At 32.1% G+C, this 19970-nt stretch overlaps 1 protein-coding gene across 2 annotated transcripts in view; it reads left to right on the top strand.

Moving 5' to 3' along the window:
• The first annotated feature begins 1191 nt into the window (after window positions 1–1191).
• The window catches only part of LOC123720867 (protein TANC2), a 198659-nt gene continuing 179880 nt past the window's right edge, over window positions 1192–19970 (top strand). The window contains exons 1-2 of one of the 2 annotated variants that reach the window (XM_045677683.1): window positions 1192–1239; window positions 13106–13133. The gene's annotated coding sequence lies outside the window, so the exon portion shown is untranslated. The remainder of the gene's footprint in view (window positions 1240–13105; window positions 13134–19970) is intronic. The other variant, XM_045677684.1, reaches the window with a different exon arrangement.

The following is a 19970-nucleotide window of genomic DNA, read 5'->3' as shown; positions in this document are numbered from 1 at the left end:
TATTCAGTACTCTCTTGGCCATATAGCCAAAGAAGCTAAGCACATGGTTGTTAATGATAGTCGACTGGCTTGTGATTATGTTTAGTTGGTTGAGAATGGACTTATTGGTTACTCAAACGCCACTGTCTATATACTATACGTTATTAAAAATTGGTATATTAGAATCTTCATAATTTCGTATAATAATAAATTAATTGTCGTTTCATAAATTCATTTTCCTATTAATACAAGACCCAATATACAAATAAGAAATGATGTATGTCAATACTTTTTAGTATCCGAAGGAATTTAGCGATTGTAAATAAATCGCCACTATCTATATACTATACGTTATTAAAAATTGGTATATTAGAATCTTCATAATTTCGTATAATAATAAATTAATTGTCGTTTCATAAATTCCTTTTCCTATTAATACACAAATAAGAAATGATGTATGTCAATACTTTTTAGTATCCGAAGGAATTTAGCGATTGTAAATAAATTATAATTTATACCAGTGACGCTACAACCAATCAGGTGTAGGCCTTAGATTTCTGTCTCTGTTCCGAGATCATTTCTAACAAGCAAGTAGGCGATCAAGCGTCTGTGCCTGCCTGACACACAAAAATTCGACCGGCGTGTGTCACCGTCTAAGGCCGTCTAAGGTTTCCTCACATTTTTTTCCTTTTTTGTAAGTCCATTGATGTATAGTCACGCATCGAATCTACGACTCCATGGTTGAGAGTCGCATGAACTAGGCCAATACTGTTCCCAATAATAATTTATGTTTGTCACTAACGAAAATAATAACAGTATTATGTACGTAACGAACACTTATTACAAATTATTACGTATATTTCAATATTTTGTATGAGTACCAGTATTTTCTTTCATTTGTATTAGACATCAACCATACCGACAAAGAGTCGCCGCATCGAAATAAGTTGTATCTTATAGAGAAATCGGAAACGTGCATCACCCTAATGAGAATAGGAACTAGTGACTATTAAGGGATGATATAAATAGCTTATCTTAACTAGAAACATAGGAATTCTGTTTTCCTGAGTGAACGACTTGTGCATATTTATAGATGGAGAGAGGGAGCCGCGTGCCCCATTCTTTTGTTCTTATTTCGGTGAAAAATAGACACGAAGGGTGCGCGTGAGTCAGTATGCGGCGGCGCGCGCGCAGTTCGCATGAATTTCAGTGGTAGTGTTGTGATGTGTTGTGCTTTTGTGGTTATTGTGGATTATAATGGTAAGATCACAATTTCGACAGTGTATCGGTTTTATTTCGAATATTGAAAATATTTTTCTTCTTTTATTGTTAAATTAGATAAATTTGTAAGAGTAGAAAATTAATGAGGACTATTTATTTTTGAATGAAGAATTGAATTGAGACCAATTATATACCGATTCAAGAAGTTAGACAAATGAGCATAAATTTGATTAGCATTTGAAATTTAAATTAGCAACGATGACCTACCTAACGTAATAATTAATAAATTAAATTTTAATCCATCCAATTGAAGTAAAATTTCATAAAACTTTCATCAGATAGTGTTAGTTATAACGTAATGTCAAAAGTTGGCCCGAATTATGAAGCGCGCCGTTCGGCCCATTTTCTGTTCATAATTTCGAGGTATTTTCGTTAATTTCCACTCGCCACCGGCTTTTAACTCGGTGGTAACAGCTTCACGTTGAAAAACAAATTGCAGGGATCTATACACGTTCAACACCTGGCTAAGTGATTCTTGAAATTATTAGGATTTTAGCTCTTTATCTGTGTTAAACATTATGTTTGCAATAAAATTAAGATTTGCCGGAAAAATTAACCTTTTAGTCGTTAAATACAACTTGTAAAGGAAGTACTTGGTATGTAGAATAAAATTTCGAATAGAATCGAACCTTGGATTCATATACTGTAAGGCAGTATTTCAGAATATTTTCTTTATGTATGTTAGAATTTAAAAAAAAAATAATTGTTTAGAAACTTAAATGATATGTTTTAGGAAGCACTTACTTGTAAACTATTAACGAAACACAGTAAGTATATTTTCAAAACATATAATAAAACACTTAAATTCAAATTCCATATAATTTAAATAAATATTTTTCTATATTAATTTATCACTTAGTCCTTGATGCTTGTTGCACAGAGATTAGGTTCCAATTTGGTTAGGTTCAGTCTCATATCTACACGTTGTGTTATATACGGCTGATTTCGATTTCCCCCTTTACAATAAGTTTTACCCCAGTGGGGCTTTTACAACAACGTGGGGAAAGTCTGCTATAAACGTAAGCATTAAACACCAAAAATTTGGATTTAAAACACCCATTCAATACGGATTTAATATTAGGTCAACGCTAGACCACACACTGCACAACAGACGGCTACCAAATTAGAAGAGCTTCAATTGGAATGTCTAAGACATCCTCCGTACTCCCCGGACCTTGCTCCAACAGATTACCATTTTTTTTTTGAAATTTGGACAACTTCTTGCAAGGGAAAAATTTAACTCTGATGGGGCAGTCCAAATCGCCTTCACAGATTTTATTGATTCCCGTCCGACTTTTTTTTTAGTAAAGGGATCAATGAACTACTACTACTACTATCTAATACCCGCAGCTGAGTTTCATTATCGTACGTCAAGGCAAAATACAAAATACCATCCGTATCACCTCGACGTCCGTCGTTCCACAACTGAGCGTTTTCTAAGGCAGTTTTTGCCGCGCACCACCACTATGTGGAACCAGCTGCCCACTGAAGTATTTCCGAACCAATTCGACTTAGGGTCCTTCAAGAAAAGAGCGTACCAATTCTTGAAAGGCCGGCAACGTACTTGCGAGCCTTCTGGCAATGTGAGTGTCCATGGGCGGCGGTATCGCTTCACATCAGGTGAGCCTCTTGCCCGTTTGCCTGCTATTACATAAAAAAAAACCTATGAGATGGCAAAAGTGCATAGAAAACAATGGTTCATACTTTGATTAATTAAATATATTATATTTAAAAATATTCGACTTTTTGTTCCTCCCATACAAAACGCCAATTTCATACGTAAGGACCTAATATATGAGGTAACTATTATGTGAAGGTAACTTAATTCATTAAGGTATAAAGTAACTTAATTCATATAACAAGAGAAAACTTATTTTAAAAGCGCTTTAAACTATGAACAAGCCAAAGTTTGTTACAAAATACACTATTATTTGAAATTGTTCACTAAAAAAGCGTTCTTGTAAACTATGTAGGAACTAGTTTGTTCAACACAGCGTAAAGGACTCAAAATTCACGAGCAAAATTCATATGAAGTGTATTTTTACTGCACTTGTGACCCTGCAAACTAAATATAACAAATAGCCTTTCGGTGTCAAGTCAAGTCTTCAATGTTTATTACAACTACGGAGACTTTCTGTAGTAATTTTATTTAAATACATTATTTACTCTTATTTTACTAATAATAATACTTTATTTACATTAGAATAACATAAAACAGGTGATAAATAAGATAAAAAAAAAGTTTCATTCAGACAACTCAAACATAAATAATAGAAACATTGAAAAACATACAATGCCGAACATAAAACTACACTAAACTACTAATTATAAAAATACAACTTAAGAAAAACACTTTTTGAACGGATTAAAGCTATGTATTATTTTTAAAACTTATAGTTATTTACATAATTCTAAATTTTAATTTTTTTCCGACGTTTCGCGTGCTTTACAGAAAAGTACTAACTATAAGTTTAACTAACTATATACTAACTATAAGTTAAGTAACAATAAGTTTTAAAAATAATACATAGCTTTAATTCGTTCAAAAAGTGTTTTTCTCAATGCATAAGAGCTATTTTAACAAAAGGCAATACTAAAATACAACTTATTAAGGCAGTTTTTACCGAGCATCACCACTTTGGAATCAGCTGCCCACTGAAGTATTTCCGTACCAATTCGACTTAGGGTCCGTCAAGAAAAGAGCGTACCAATACCTAGAGCCCTCTAGCATTGAGTGTCCAGCAAGCTTAACATCAGTTAAGCCTTCTGCCCGTTCTAAAAAGAAACGTATAATAGGTAAAAATATCAAAGGATTATTGGTATAACTTTCTCAATTATTTCTTAAATATAAATTTAGTCTGTGCACGGCACGGCTACAGGCAGAGCATTCCATAATCGAATAGCTCTGGATGTTATTATTTCAATATTTGTATCCTTTATGTACGTTGGTAATATTTGTGGTATACAATTTTGAGCATAAACATTAAATAAATTGTGCTTTTCAAATGTGATTCACTATAAAATACAAAATGTTTAAATGTATTACAAAAAAATAAAGAATTTGCCTGTTTCTTTCAGAATCATATCCTACGACCACTACTGTCACAGTTACCGTGGCTTTAATAATTATAATAAAGCCTGTTCAATTTCCAATCATGACAAAAAAGATAATATACAGCTTAGATTTTATAAATTATTTTATTTATCTTGTTCCTATATATCCTATATCTTAGCTAAATTCAGTACTGTCGATCGGAACCCCTTCGCGAGTAAAGGCCTACTCCAACTTTTTCCAACTGACTGTCCATGGCTTTCTTTCTCCTGTTACCGCTTTTATATCTTCAACCCACCTTTTTTTAAATGGCTTAAATAACACAGCATAATCCGGAGCACTGTTGCCACTATTACTGAAATTGTTACCTAAAATTTACCTTCATTTCAAAGTCAATATTTGATATTATAAATATAAAATATTTGGAATTCAAACTATATATATATCACAAACAATAGCTGTGATTTTATTTAAGACCTCAAAACAGATATTTATACTTAATCACCCTTAAATTACGACTGGTGTAAAACAATTGAACGTTTGAATGTTATATGTTCAGTATTACCATTAATCTTTAGTATTGTATTTTGTTAAAATAGCTTTTAGACATTAAGAAAAACACTTTTTGAACGGATTAAAGCTATGTATTATTATTAAAACTTATAATTATTTATATATCAATCGATCATCGATCAAAGTCGATATCAACTTCGGGGCAATAAATACAGATAAAACAACTTTCTCTGCACCTATGACACTTTTGACATTTAACACCTTTTGTCTTCAGTCACCGTGACCACGCACGCTGAAAAGCACGCGAAACGTCGGTAAAAAATTAAAAATTTAGAATTATATAAATAATTATAAGTTTTAATAATAATACATAGCTTTAATCCGTTCAAAAAGTGTTTTTCTTCATTAATCTTTATTCATTTCTCTTTTGTCTCTGTTTCCAAAAATATGTTTACGCTGCAATGAAAAGAGACATCTGAGATGCTGTTCAAGTATTACGTATTATATTCATTGCAATTTACCACCCCACCTGTCAGCAATAGTAAGCAAATCTCTCAAAAATAATAGTACATAAACGTATTAATTTTTTGTAGGAATCCTCGAAAATGAATTCCGTGTTCAACCATAGAAAATGTGTGGGTAATATGTGTAAAAAGAAAACAATTAATATTGATGTAAAATAAGAAAATCAAAGATTCGCTCTATAGTGCTTACGTAATACTTGCGGCCTGTGAGTACTTTCTGCAATTGAACAGATTTTTATAAAAACTTTATCTAAAAATCAGAAGAATTTGTATACCAATTTAGTTCCGCTATTAAGTTGAACTTAGATGTCTTTTATTATGTGAGTTAAAATGCTGAATTCGTAAAATAACAGCTAACAGAACGGAGAAATGAAAACGGGGAGCTGTTGACAGCGACGCATAATCAAGAGCCGGAAATTTATCCCAATTTCTGACATGCTATTTTAAACCTTAAAGTCAGTACTTACAGCATAAAATCCTTTGCATATATAAACCAACAATAATATGCCATTCGTCGGTATTTTGTATCGTATGTGCATGACATTGTTATTTCATTATTAAAAGTTTAACCATACGTGGAATTCGCGGTAATCCGGCTGTGAAGTTATGAGTACTTGGAATAAATATAACAAAATTCCAAATTTGTTTGGAAATGGTTGAAAATCACTTCAGTATGGCTCTTTGCGTTAGTAAAGAGTTTGAAGTACCGTACCGTATAAACTTATTAATATATATTACATTTATTTATATTGGAACTCTACAGCCATGACAAAACTGAGTTTTTACATAGTTTTTTTGAATGTGGGGAACGTAAAACAAAGCATGATTATGATTTTTTGATTATGATTGACTTTTAGCTATACGACGGTTTGCCTTAACTCACTTAAACAGGCTACATAGCCATGTGAATACTGAGGCAATCCAACTTCTTGACACAACAGGAATAAGACGCCTAAAGCGAACTAAACCTTTTGAGTTAATATAAGTGCAAGTGCGGTATCTCGGACACTTAACATAGTGTCAAAATATTGTAGAACATTAAGTCTGTTAATGAACATTACCTTAGTTTTAGCTATTCACAAGTATTATAGAAAATTAAGTTAACATAATATTATTTACTATCCACAATTATTGTATAGGCTAGACTGTAATTCATGTAAAGTTACACTCTATTGTATGTGAACTTTACTGTATGAAAATTAATTATGATTTTGTTGCGATATAATTAAATTGTTTCATAGTGTATTTTTCATTTTTAAAAGAGAGAGAAAAAGAAGGATTCTGTAGAAGAAAATAATTAGCGAACTGGCTTGCTAAGAAATGTGCCTACATTAGACTTTCATACATGTAGCGTCCAAATTAAAATACTAAAATATATAATTAAGTTTTGAGTGGACATTCGATCACATGAATTAAAAAATAAGCACTATTGGCGTCGTAGTTGAAAAATTTATGGTAACAAGCTTTTTTGATTGCTCTGTAGAAATATTACGTAATTTCCTGTGAAAGTTATTTTAGCGGAAGTGATGAACATCAGAAAACATTTACCTACCTTAATTTTACTGTGAGCCGTTTCACATAAGTTATATTTATCAATTCATTTCCTTTTTTAATTAGAAAATTAATTAACCACACATAGAACACTTTAAAATCAAATATTAATAAACCTGAATTATGATGGATATTATTAGTATTCCCGGGTTCTAATATAAATGAGCTATCCGGAAAAACACCTACAATTTTATTCTAACATTTTCGCACTGGTGTTGCATTTCCATTGCAGTTGTATGGGTATTAGATGATGTTTCATCGATTAAATACATATAATGTTTAATTCGTAAAATTATTAAATTATATATACTTCTGAAATCATCATAAGGTATCACGCTGGTATAGCTTGTCTGAGACCCAAAACTCAATTAAATGTCAAGCATAAAGGCTGGTAATCTACTTGCCTAATACCTTCTGCCTGGTCAAGAAAACCGATACAGAAACGCGAAGCTAAGAGTTCAATTTTTTGCGTCATCAGTTATTTTCTAGTAATAGTAATTAAGAAAACGAAGGTCTATCTAATTTAAGGTACGGTAGAACTTATCCAACGTATCTCAACCTTACATTTATGTATAAGGTTATCGTCCAAATGCAAATCCTCAAACACATTTCTCTAGACAATGTGTTGTAATAACTCATATAAAAATTAAGGAAGAGGAATTTTTTAAACTACAAACTTTAAAACTAACAGAAAAATTGAGATGACATAAAAAACGAGAGGAGCATGACGTACAGATGCGGAAACGCAACTTCGGTTCTGTACATCGAGAGCAAACAACGTATATGGCGAGAGCACGTTGAGATAATTGATACCGCGGCTAATAAATGGTCTACCCAGTCAAATATTAGACAGCCTAACGCTAAACAAAATAAACAGTAAATTAAAAATCTAATTTTATATCCATTGCGCTCCTAAACAAGACTGATATGGTTAGATTAATACAAACCACAGCGGTTTTATAATGTAACATATTGTTTATATTATATTATTTTGTCAAATAACGAAATAAAAAAAATATAAAAAAGTAACGTAACAATGCGTTAATTTTCGTATTGTCAAATTTAAATAAACGCATTTGTTTGCGTTTGCGTGTGTATATAGGTATGCTCTTCGTATCATCACCAACCCTCCGTAAGATGTGTTCATCAGCCAGTCCTTTTAGTAGATGTTAGGGAAACGAACCTTTTAAATTTATTTTAAAGATAGTGGCCAGACATTGCGTTTATCAAACTCAGTTCTTACAAAGTGATTGATGAAAGTTAATGTGATTTACTATCGCAACATATGTGGCTAATTTTATATTCTTAGGTATTCTTAAGGTACATAACGTCTAGTATTTATTTTCCGTCGTATAACACACTTTTATACCACTCTTAAAACTCTAAAAACTGCTCTAAACTCTGCTGCATTCGCAGCTTTTAACATAACGTACTTACCGATTCCTTATAAAACGGTGATAGTCAAATGACATCCCGTCCAATATTTATACTATTGGCGAGGTCATGAACATTCCACATAATTCTGTAATTTAGTGAAACAAGTTCGTCCGTTGCCATTATCCTTGTAATTGGACACTCAGATGAGTAACAACATTAATTGTTTTGTTCCGAGTCGATTGTCAATATTTTCAATGAATTCATTGCGACATTAATTTAATTTAAAAGCCTTTTAACGTAATTTTTTATATTACTCAACACACCATTACTAGTAGCTTTCTATAATCTGTACAGATTGTATATTTGTTTATATCTCTACAAATATATTTAAAATTAACTGTTCGCATTGTGATTTCTTATTTAAAAGTATTTTAAGTTTAACATTAATTATGTTACACTTGCTTTTATTTAGGTAATTGTACAACAAAGCATTAACGATCTGAACGCATAGATTCTCACCATGCACTCAAACTGCCCATTGTTGAAATTAATGAATACCCTCATTCAGAAGCCACGCAATTTAAACTCGACAAAAGTCTTTGGATTTATCGCTCCCATACGAGGCAAGCGGATCCCTATCGTTTTGAACTCGATTAGAACAAAAGACAGATTCGCGGTGCCTCATTTCCATACTATTATAATGGCTGAAAAAAAGAATTTTTATACTTTCTACAAAAAAATCCTATAAATAGAACCTCGAGCGTTGCATTGTGTTGCCGTAATAATTGCTTGTAAATAATAAAAAAAATAATAGAAAATTAGAATTGTATGTTCTTCAGTATAACAATACATAGCTCCGTCATGAACAGGCCTGATTCTGATTATCTTTATACACAAATATACCTTATATATCTGAGATATTTGGTAATTTATTGGGTGTGAAGGAGGCAGATTCCTTCGTCACGTTGCTTGCATTGAGAACTCGGCATACACCTGTTTACTTTGACCATATCAGACCATTGAAAACGCAAACCTTTTTTACAAGGTATTCCGTGTCTTGTTCCATTTGAGCATACACTACCGTATCCTACCTACTTTAATATATTTAATACAAATTTGGTACATCGTTTGAGCTTTTAAAACGTGGTCGGCGAGAGACCTTCATCCTTATTCATAAAATAAATTTTATTGCACCGCTTTAACCAGACTTTAATCATACAGCCTCACAATTTGACAGAAAGAGACAAAAGAGTTTTTTAAAAGGGTCAGTTAAACTAAGGTATTTTATGATTAATAAGCTTGTATTTAGTACAAAAATGACAAATTAAATTTGCCAAACAATTGTCGCAAAATGTTCGTTGATCAAAGTCCCGGAGCAAATAATCTGATATAGAAATGTCACTGGCGAGCGTGAAGGATGAATAATGTATAGGGTTGAACAGCAAATTACCATCTGTTCTAGCAGGACCTTTGACGTAGGCAGAACTGGGTTACATTGATTAATTGCGTGACAAGTCTGCTTTGAAGATTGATCTTTAAACTTATTTAATTTTTAATATGGAATATAAATGAAATGTTCACCGATTGCTTACTCAAAGAGTGTGATTTTTTTAGTTTTAATTTCATTAAGACATTTCTTTTTGCATAATACAATGTTATCATAATTTAAGAAGGCTTAAATAATTTTTACTTCTGTTTAATAAGCTTTTAGAAAAAGAAGTACATGTACTATTAACCCCAATATAAATAGAAATAAGCTTTACAATTAAAATAAAGTCTGAATCTGTCTCCAAATTTTTATCTCAAAGCATATTTTCTTGCCATTCTCCTAGTAGTTAGTTCTTATCAGCTTTATCATCCGTCTTCTCGCTCCATTAGTAAAGTCGCTGCCCAATTACAAAGCTTTATTATACTGCTTAAGGGTAAACCAGACAGGAAAGATATTAAAACTCTTAAAATTCCTATTATTATACATCGTCGGTTACAACTTAGGTTATTTTATAAGTAAACTTTCATTTACTTCAATAACTTGTAAAGCTGGCTTTCACCTGTAAGTCCTCTTAGTTTTGTGTGGTTCTAATTATCGTCATTATATTGAGGTTATTAGTAAAACAATTATTATATCTTAACAAATTTCAATAATTATAATAAATACGCTACCGCGCCATATGCTAAAAAGGACTTTTCAATAATTCAAAATTCAGAATTATTTATTCATATAGGTGAATAAACACTTACGAACGTCAAAAAAGAAATATATATAAAATGGTTCTAATTTTACATTTATTGTCAGTTCTTAAATCTAGAGCGGAAGAGTAGAACAGGCAATAAACTCTCCGCCACTCTCTTTAATCGCCAAGCATTAAGTATATCCTTGAAATCTTTATCCGAAAACTATGTACTTGAAATCCCATCTCAACTCCTCCTTAGCAAATCCATCCTATCAAAATTAAGGTATCTGCAGTTAGGCTATGGAATTCACTTCCGGTCCCTATTCCTTTAGCTCCATCTCTATCTTCCTTTAAATTGCTTCTGTTTAAACATTACTATTTTTTTTCACAGTCATTGCCTGGAAGAAATTGCTGGAAAGCGATAAGGCCGCCAGTTCCTTTTCATTTAATTATGTTCAATTTTTATATTGTAATGCAACGAAGTGTTAATAAATAAAATAAAATATCCATAGCGCTATATATCCTGCATCATGAGTACACGTATGTATATACCCTCATATACCATTAAATAACACATCCGAACTAGGTATTACTTAGTTAAATGTATTTAATAATTTTTAATTAGTTTTTCCTTTGAACAGCAATATATATATATAAAAAAAGCAGTTTCGCGTAGCCTTTTCAAACGATCAGACAAGAAAGAGGGCAGTTTCCGAGCGTATCTCAGCCTGCGATAAGCCTGTAACGGAATTCTTAAGTGCCACGTTACATACTTGACCTGTTTTTCATAGCAGGCCATACACCTGTTCGATAGGAGCTTATATGAGGATGCGCTCAGATGTGTTTTCCATACATTTCCTTTCATGTTTTTGTCGCTCAATAACTATGTCGGTCCACGGTTTTGGTTAGTAGGTGCGATTGCAAATCTTGTTTTAGGTTTAAATCCCGGGGATTTTAAATAAAGGAAATCCTATATCTTCTACACAATCTAACATTTTCCCCAAACTATTAACATAATACTTTTTATTTACAATATTATTTTCTTTAATTCGATATAACAACACGATGAACGCTTGTTTTCAAATCCCTCTGAAATCTTTAAAAGTACTTTTGAATGGTGTTTCCTATCTTCATATCAATCTTACTTTATTCTCACCCAACATAGTAATAAAAATAAAATAAAAAAACGTGTGTTTACTTATGTACACGCGTTAGATGTTATACTTTGACGTAACAATTTAAAAATCTTTTTTAAAATTTCATTCCACGTTTGTAAAAAAACTACACTAAAAATAGAAAAAAATTAAATACATTGAAAGTTTAATTATAACGCATTATCTACTTAAATAAAGTTTATTTAAATATCACAATGAAATTATTTCTACATAATGAATGAAATGGATTTTTTTTAGACGAATTGGATTTTGTCTCCGTGTGTGCGCATCGTAAATATGTACTCTCATCATTTTTCCGCCAAAAGAAGTAGAACTTCAAAATTGATAAATAGAAAATTAAAACACATTAGAAAATTTAGTCCCTGTGTTTGTACCTTTTTCCAGCATTTCCTCGCTATATTGCGATACGTCTTTGTTGAGCGAGGAATTTGTTTACTTAACTAACTATTCTAAATTAAAGGATGTCTCAGTAATCTATCACTAATTTAAACCGATTAAGTTCTGAATGTTCATACACAAGTATGTATAAACTTCAACGAAGCCAGTCAATTAGAAGATGCAGCAAGGGAAGTAATTTATTACAGCATCTCAATATTACATAATATATACATAACGTATTGAAATTACAGCTGTATTGACATTTTCAATTGGAGCGCAAAATGACTAGCAATCGCAATCGGCCGGTTGATAAATGAAATTTTCCAACGAGTCGACACGGCTCTGCGGCAGCTACTGTGATAATGAAAAATTACACTGCATTTTAATAGTACAACGAAAAAACATGTTTATTATAATCATTATTAGACGTATATTATATAACTGCAACATCACCCGGACGGATTTTGTATATTTTTGACAAGATTTTTGGCGACTTTAACAATAATAGTCATATTCATTGCACAGTGCAAACTGTTATTGTTAAAATTTCCCTAAAAAAACAAAATTATGACGATTAAACAACTCTATTATGTTTATAGCAGCTGTACCTTAGTTTAAAAAATTGGAAGAACTCGCTGTTTAGTAGCTTATCATTTAAAAAACATCAAACACACAACTACACGCAATCTCCGAAGCCGCGTATGAGGGTGTGTAACTGTTTAATCAGTTACCATCTAAAATTCGCAATATTAGCGCGTGTAACAAATTCAAAAAGGGCATTAAAAATACATGTCAGAGTGAATCTATCAGACAGAAATTGAGACGTGTATCTCGCTCATATATACATAATGTTTCTCATGTAAATAAAATACATTTTTTTTAATGACAAAATAAAGTTCTTTAAACATTAAATATTATATTTTTATAGAATGTATCGAATTTTTCGAAAAATTAAAGTCATAAAGAAGTTTCACTTCTTACGTGTGTACGCTAGTACAGGTACAGGTTTTTTAAATATAATAATTTGTTTTGTAAGTTTTGAATTGTGTTTTAAAAAATAAAATTTGTTAAACTTATTTTATTATACGATGATTTTTGTTTCAGATTTCACAGAATGCCGTAGCCTCTCACTGTAAGTAACTTTTATTAAAGTTTACTTAACTAAACAAATAAATATGAAGATAAATAAGCCAATTGTTATTTTAATTATTATTATAATATTGTATTGTGTAGCACGTACATACTGTACGTAACAGAATCCTTAATTAAATACAGTCTAAATGTAACTTATTAAAAAAGTCTCAAGTCCAGAGTGAAATAAATTATGGTAGAAGGCAATTGATATCGATAAAATCGTACCTGTTTTGTGTTGTTTAACAAGGCCCAAAAAATAAAACACAATTGCTCATAATTCAAAACGGGAAAATAAAACTATGTTTTTCAAGAAAAACTCACCTGACTAAGTATCGTTCAATACAAAAACGAAAGATATAATCCAAAAACACACTTGAGACGGAACGTCGAAGTTAATGTAAACGCACGTTAATCCGTACTAAATGTGTCTCCAGCGTCACGTTCGAGTCTTCCGAACAAAGCCAATAACGTAAATTTGTCGTTTATTCCCTGTGGGGCCTGAGCGTCTCAACTTATCAGTGGAAAATTAGATTAGAGGGTCCACGACGCGGAATTGAAATAAAATCACCTAGTATTAAACGTTTTTAAAATTTAAAGCGTGACATAGGTTTTTCAAATGTTTGTTTTATAGCTGGAGCTAGGTATATTTTTCAGGGCGATGGTTAGTGAAATAAATGTGTGTGTCGTATTATACGATTCTGAGATCTTTGGAAGCATTGTCACTTAAAGGTAGTGTACGATTCCTGGGTCAACGGGATGCTTCAAATAATAGAGATTTATTGATTTACTCTATATTTACCACTTGCGTGTTACAATAGAATATGAGCGAAATAATGACGTGCTAATTGCTATATACCGAATGAATACAATTTAACAGTTAAAGAGAGTGCCTACGTCTGGCTATGCTCTCGGGGTGTAACTCCCATGATTTAGTTCGCTATGAACGAATGTAGAAGAGAGTGCCTGCGTCGGGCTATACTCTCGGGACGTAACTCCGACGATTTGGGAAATCGTCACGCTTATAAGTGATCGAAATGTACAGCCATGGCACGTACAAACATAGGAAATCATCATGCTTGTAAATGAGCAAGAATGTATGAACCTTGGCACGTACATGGGGATGATCCCGCTTATAAACTAAGAAAGCCTGAGTGAGCAAAATGTACAGCCTTGGCTCGTACAGGTAGAATAAATGCATTGCCATAAATGGAAAGAATTGTGTAAATTGTAATTAAATGTGTTAAATTTCCTTCGCGATCGCATGATAACAACTGATAAGAAAGGCCTTTTTTCAAAAAATATAAACTATTGCTGATGTGGAACTAAATACGCGTTCCTTAAAATGTTTGTAAACAATTCCCGTGGTATGAAGAAACAAGCAAAAAAATCATAGTATAAAGTAGATAATTCCTGATTCATATGAATATCTACAATCCCTATACGTAACATTTTACAGTCAATATTTACATGTCAAAAACTTTTTCCAATTTCGAATAGTTCGACATCGCTCGGAGGCAGTGTTTACGATACGCCATTAATACGTGGAAAGTTTAAAAACAAAGTGCTCCATTTATATTGAGGTGTTTTGGCAACACTGTTCATAGTGCACCAGCACCGTACGTAAACATCTTTGACAGGAAGTAACTGTCGTACTTAGCGTAAGAGTTGACATATTTTATAAACATTATATATGAGTTATACAGGATTTCCTCAAGGAATAACCTTACGTCTTAGACCAGTTGAAGAACAGTGTTATAATATAGTAAAAGCGCTACCAGTTTTATGTTTTATAGAAGAAAAAAATTGGTTGATTTGAGCGGATAGATGAAAATCTGCCACATGGTAGATTTATTTTAAGTCAAGTTGTGATTCGTCACTTACAACTGAACCAAGCATGAAAGTAATTAGTAATTATTCGTTGTTGAATAATTAACAACGCAATAATATTATATGTTCAGGATCCCTCTTTAAAGTATACTATACGAAAAAATAGTTGTGGCTATAGTTTGCGCAAGTGACGCTTAACGTAACGCATTTTCACTTACCAAATTTGTATTAAGAAAACTCACTCATTTCCAGTTAATTACGAGACTGTATAAAACAAATACTCCCTATTTTAAAAACTCAATAATGTTGTATTAATTCAAATTATAAATCATTTATGTTTTCAAAGTAAAACATATAATTGATGAGATCAAATTATTCGTAAATTCGTTCGTTTCATTTATTTTTGTCTCCAATTTTAGGGCTCAAATTAATTATTTGTCAGTCTTCTGTTTCAAACTTCGGAAATGTTTTAATGAAAGGCATTAAATTACCCTCTTTAAATTAATGTTTAAACTCAATAATTTTAAATGACACGGTTTGGTATATTTGAGCTAATGGTCATTTTGTACTGAACATTTATTTGAAAATTTAAGAAGCCCATTGGCAGATTTAGTAGCAGGCTGAGTAGGTTGGAGCCTATTGCGGCAGATTTTTAGGGCGTCAAAATTGGGAACCGTATATTTTTGCTACTTTATATAAATCAAAAAGATTTCTGCATGACGGCATGGCTGCATGACATGTTCTGATGTATTACAGATACATCGACCTCTGCGCTATCAGCTCATACTTTGTATGAGTGAAAAGAGCGAAAAGAGCAAAATTGCATTTCCATCTTCCCTCTTCGCCAACTTATACATGTTAGTCCTACTACTGGTGGCAGGCTGCGAACTGGATGGATAATTTTGTGCCCAACAATTAAAAATCTCATCACAGCATATACCTTAAAATTAGTAAATACGCCATTGTACTTTCTTCTGCGGTGTTTGTTTCTCATGTACGTAATATGCCATAAAGCTCGCGTGTATGTTGCTTGCTTCGCTATGAATTAATGCCATTTATTACCAATATCAATAAGCTGCTTTTTTGTTTGATTTCTATCCTACACCTAAAATCTTCATTTAACGAATTTTAGTGTCGCATATCATAGATGATTTCACAGCTTTTATTTAACTCATACATAATGAGGCTAATGTTTCTATCATCTAACCTTCAAAATAATCGAAAATAAAAATAGCGCAGACTGATCGCAAACACTGACCTAGTTACAATATTGTAATTGTACGTCATTCTGCGTGCGTAGACACTGATCTACATACTTTATCCCATGTAAAGAATAACTATCATACATTTCCTTAAAAGTAGACACCTATAGATATACCTTCAAAAGTTTTTCATGCAGTTCTTCAAAAACAAAATACTGTAATGATTTCCTCATGGTTTTTTTTACCAAATTTTTGGAGTGAAACTTCTTTATCAGCGTTGGAAAAAAATTTACCGTCACATTTTTCGGTTACGCGCCATCATTTTCTTGTCCCTACCACGGTTGATTTGAAAAGATTCGAAGCCATTAATGACAAAAATAATGATAGTAATAATTATATTACAATTAATAAAATTCTGTAATAATCTTAGTAGTAATAAGGTAAAATGAAATAAATGTATTATTTGTATTCATGTCTATGATAATAAAAGTATTTTTGTTAAACTTTATCTAATTTAACTTTATTTAACCAATTTCTGTAAAGTTGTATATAGTAGATCATCTTTCGAAAAATAAGGTCATAAAAAAGTTTCACTTCTTACTTGTGTACAATAGTACACGCACACATTTTTTTATTGTATCTAACTGAAATGTATTCGATAATAATAGTCCTAGCTAAGGCTGGGTACGCCACTATAAATACAGTGCACGGAAGACTTTTCCGGAAGCGATTATAAAAAAGCATATCTGAAATTATGAGAGTGAAAGTAAAACCCTTCAAATGTGTTTACTTTAATTTAAAACACTTTATAAGAGATTTAATGTTTATTTTAAAATCTAGACATAAAAACATCTTGGCAACAAGCGTTATTCCGATCACCAATTGACACCGTTTTTTAAATGGAACGCCACGTGGGCGGACCATAACAAACCATTTATAACAAGACGTAATAGTCTACGTTTGGTTATTACTTACGCGTAACGAACGGTACTGGTCTGAGACTGTCAAGTTAAAATTTGATTTTCTATAAAACAGTAATGGTTTTCATTCCTTTGTATTTAATTTAATGCTTACATAGATACATTGAACCTACCTATCAACTGTTATCATAAAAAAAAACAATAGCGCTGGCAATAGTAGGTGATCATCAGTCAACGCCGTCCACTTTTTGGGTCTAAGGCAAGCCGGTTTCTTCACGACGTTTTCTTTCACCGTTCGAGCGAATGTTAAAAGGGCACATAGAAAGAAAGTCCATTGGTGCACAGCCGGGGATCAAACCTACGACCTCAGGGATAAGGGTCGCACGCTGAAGCCACTAGGCCAACAACTGTGATGATAACAAGATTAATTCCTTTCGCCTTGATTACAACAAGTACGGTGGCAGATAACTGTTTTTACATCTGTGTTGCTTTATATTCTACTAAAAAGGACAATATCCATAAAAAACATTAACCTCTAGTCACGTTAACTAGGAAAGTATATTAAATCACAATAAAACCGTTCTTGTCCACGGAGGCAGTAAATGAGTTTCGGGAGGTTTGCCGTACCTCCTTAGACGCATCAGCTGAATATATTATGAAAGAATCACAGGATGTGCGATAAAGAAACTGAACGGTTTGGGTGTCCATACTTCAGTATTAAGAGGATTTTGATTTTATAGAGAATCCCGAGTCGATATTTATTATTATAGTTCTCGGGCTCATTCATGTATCTGTAACATTGATTATTTGTAAGACAAGTCCCTGACAACTGGAACCTAAGACAGTCTTCTCAATATTTAACTAATCGCTTAACGATCAGACTCACAATCAGTTGAGTGATTTTTTACAGTAATAATATAACATTAAATAAAGAACAAAATCATTTTGGGGTCAAATAAAACTGTCAAAAGTCAGGTTTAACAATTACACGCCCGAACACAGAATCTACATACTTGAACTTACGGTGTACAGTACCTCGAGTCCTTTAGGTGGCAAAACATATTATTACCAACAGCAGCTGTTTCCAGCTTGATGAGTCAGAGACTTGAGTCTTTTGGACTTGGACGGTCCAAACCCGACACGATATTGAGTCGTTTTATTGTGCTTTTATAACTTAAGTATTGTCACCCCATGTATTCTACATCTAGGCTACAAATAGGGTCGAACGATCTCCTCTTGAATACAAACGGCGGTATTTCCATTCGCGGGAAATGGCCTGGCAATCGGACGTGAACTTTGAGATAGCCATTACTCTTTTATGGTTACTAATTTGATTAATATGTAAAACTTACGTGAAATTAATAGTTAAAAGAGGCAGAGATGTTTTTTTTTATATAATTCTGGGCACGGGCAGGAGCTGATGTTAAATACTACCGCACGCCTCCCATGGACACTTAAAAACCATAGAGCTCGGTTGCAGGTCTTCGAAGAATTTGTACGCTCTTTTATTGAAGGGAATTCCCTTAATCGATGTGGTTTATTAATACTTCAGTAGGCAGCTGGTTGCACATAGTGTTGCACGGATAAATCTGCCTTGAAGAACTCAATTGTGGAACATATGTCGAAGTGTTACGGTTGGAATATGTGTATTCTACCTGGACGTCCGATGTTGACACCCAGATGCATTCATCCATACAACTCATCTGATCACTCTTCGTATTAACCGGTAGAAGATATAGAGTGACCCAACATTTCTACGCAACGTCCAGACCTTCACGCAACGCCAATCAACTGTCAAGATCAAGATATGTATAGGTTAATGGTTGATATTTAGGTATTGCATCACTATATTCGGTGAAGAAATGTTGGTCTTGACAATTCATGTCCATGAATCCTAAACTTATGACCATAATTTTGTCAATCCTCTATTGCTTGTTGCATTATAAAAAAATCAGTACCAATGTGTGGTTTATAAGAAATATCTGTTCACATTTCAGCTATGAGTATTGAATCAATGTTTACCAATGATCGTCTTTTGGCGCAAGAAAGTGGTCAGTGAACATTTCGTAATAGTATAAATGTAAATTCTTCACTCACTGAAATATCAATAATATAATGTAATATAAAACACTTTTCTAACACATTCCTTAGTCTTAAATTATATAAAAAAATATAAAATTCTATGTAAAATGTTAAGTTTAAAATCAAAAAGTAAATTTTGTTCAGACAGCTAATTATTTACTTAATCTTGTAGACTGAACTTGCTCTATTTTAAGTCTTTATAAAAATATTATTTCAAACGTTATTAAAAGTTCTGCAGATTAAACAAAAACCAATTACTATCTACTTTAAAAATGATTGCGCAAACCTTTATTATTTTTAATTTAAAGGCCGTATTTAAAGATTATATTGTTAAGATAAAATGTTAATTTGTATTATATTTACGAAACTTATGAAGCTTTTTGTAGATTTTCTAATGTTATATGCAGTTGAGATGAATAATTAATAAACTAACAAATTTTATCTGTAATAAAAACATTCTCAATAACTTTAAACGTTTTTAAACATAATATATTGTGTTTCAAATGTGCATTGATATCGTACTTAGATTCGCGTTTACAGTCAAATTTTTAGAATAATTTAAATAATAACATTATTTTCTTTATTATAATTTTACTATTTTTTAAAATAGTTTAATACTATTTCACGCCAATGCAATTCTAAGTAATAAGAACATAAAACTAAATGAAATCAAATAAATACGCCTCTACGTGTGGGTAAAACTTTTTAAATGGATTCAGGAGTTAGACATTTTAACTTGTTAGAAAGTTTTCTTCCTGCGTCTTATTTCAGTCATAAATCTGCGGGAAAATTTTGAAACTTTAA

This window comes from Pieris brassicae, chromosome 2, assembly GCF_905147105.1.
Source record: "Pieris brassicae chromosome 2, ilPieBrab1.1, whole genome shotgun sequence".
NCBI classification, from domain to species: domain Eukaryota; kingdom Metazoa; phylum Arthropoda; class Insecta; order Lepidoptera; family Pieridae; genus Pieris; species Pieris brassicae.
Note: the sequence above shows the minus strand (reverse complement) of the source record. Positions and strands in the feature narration are given on the sequence as shown.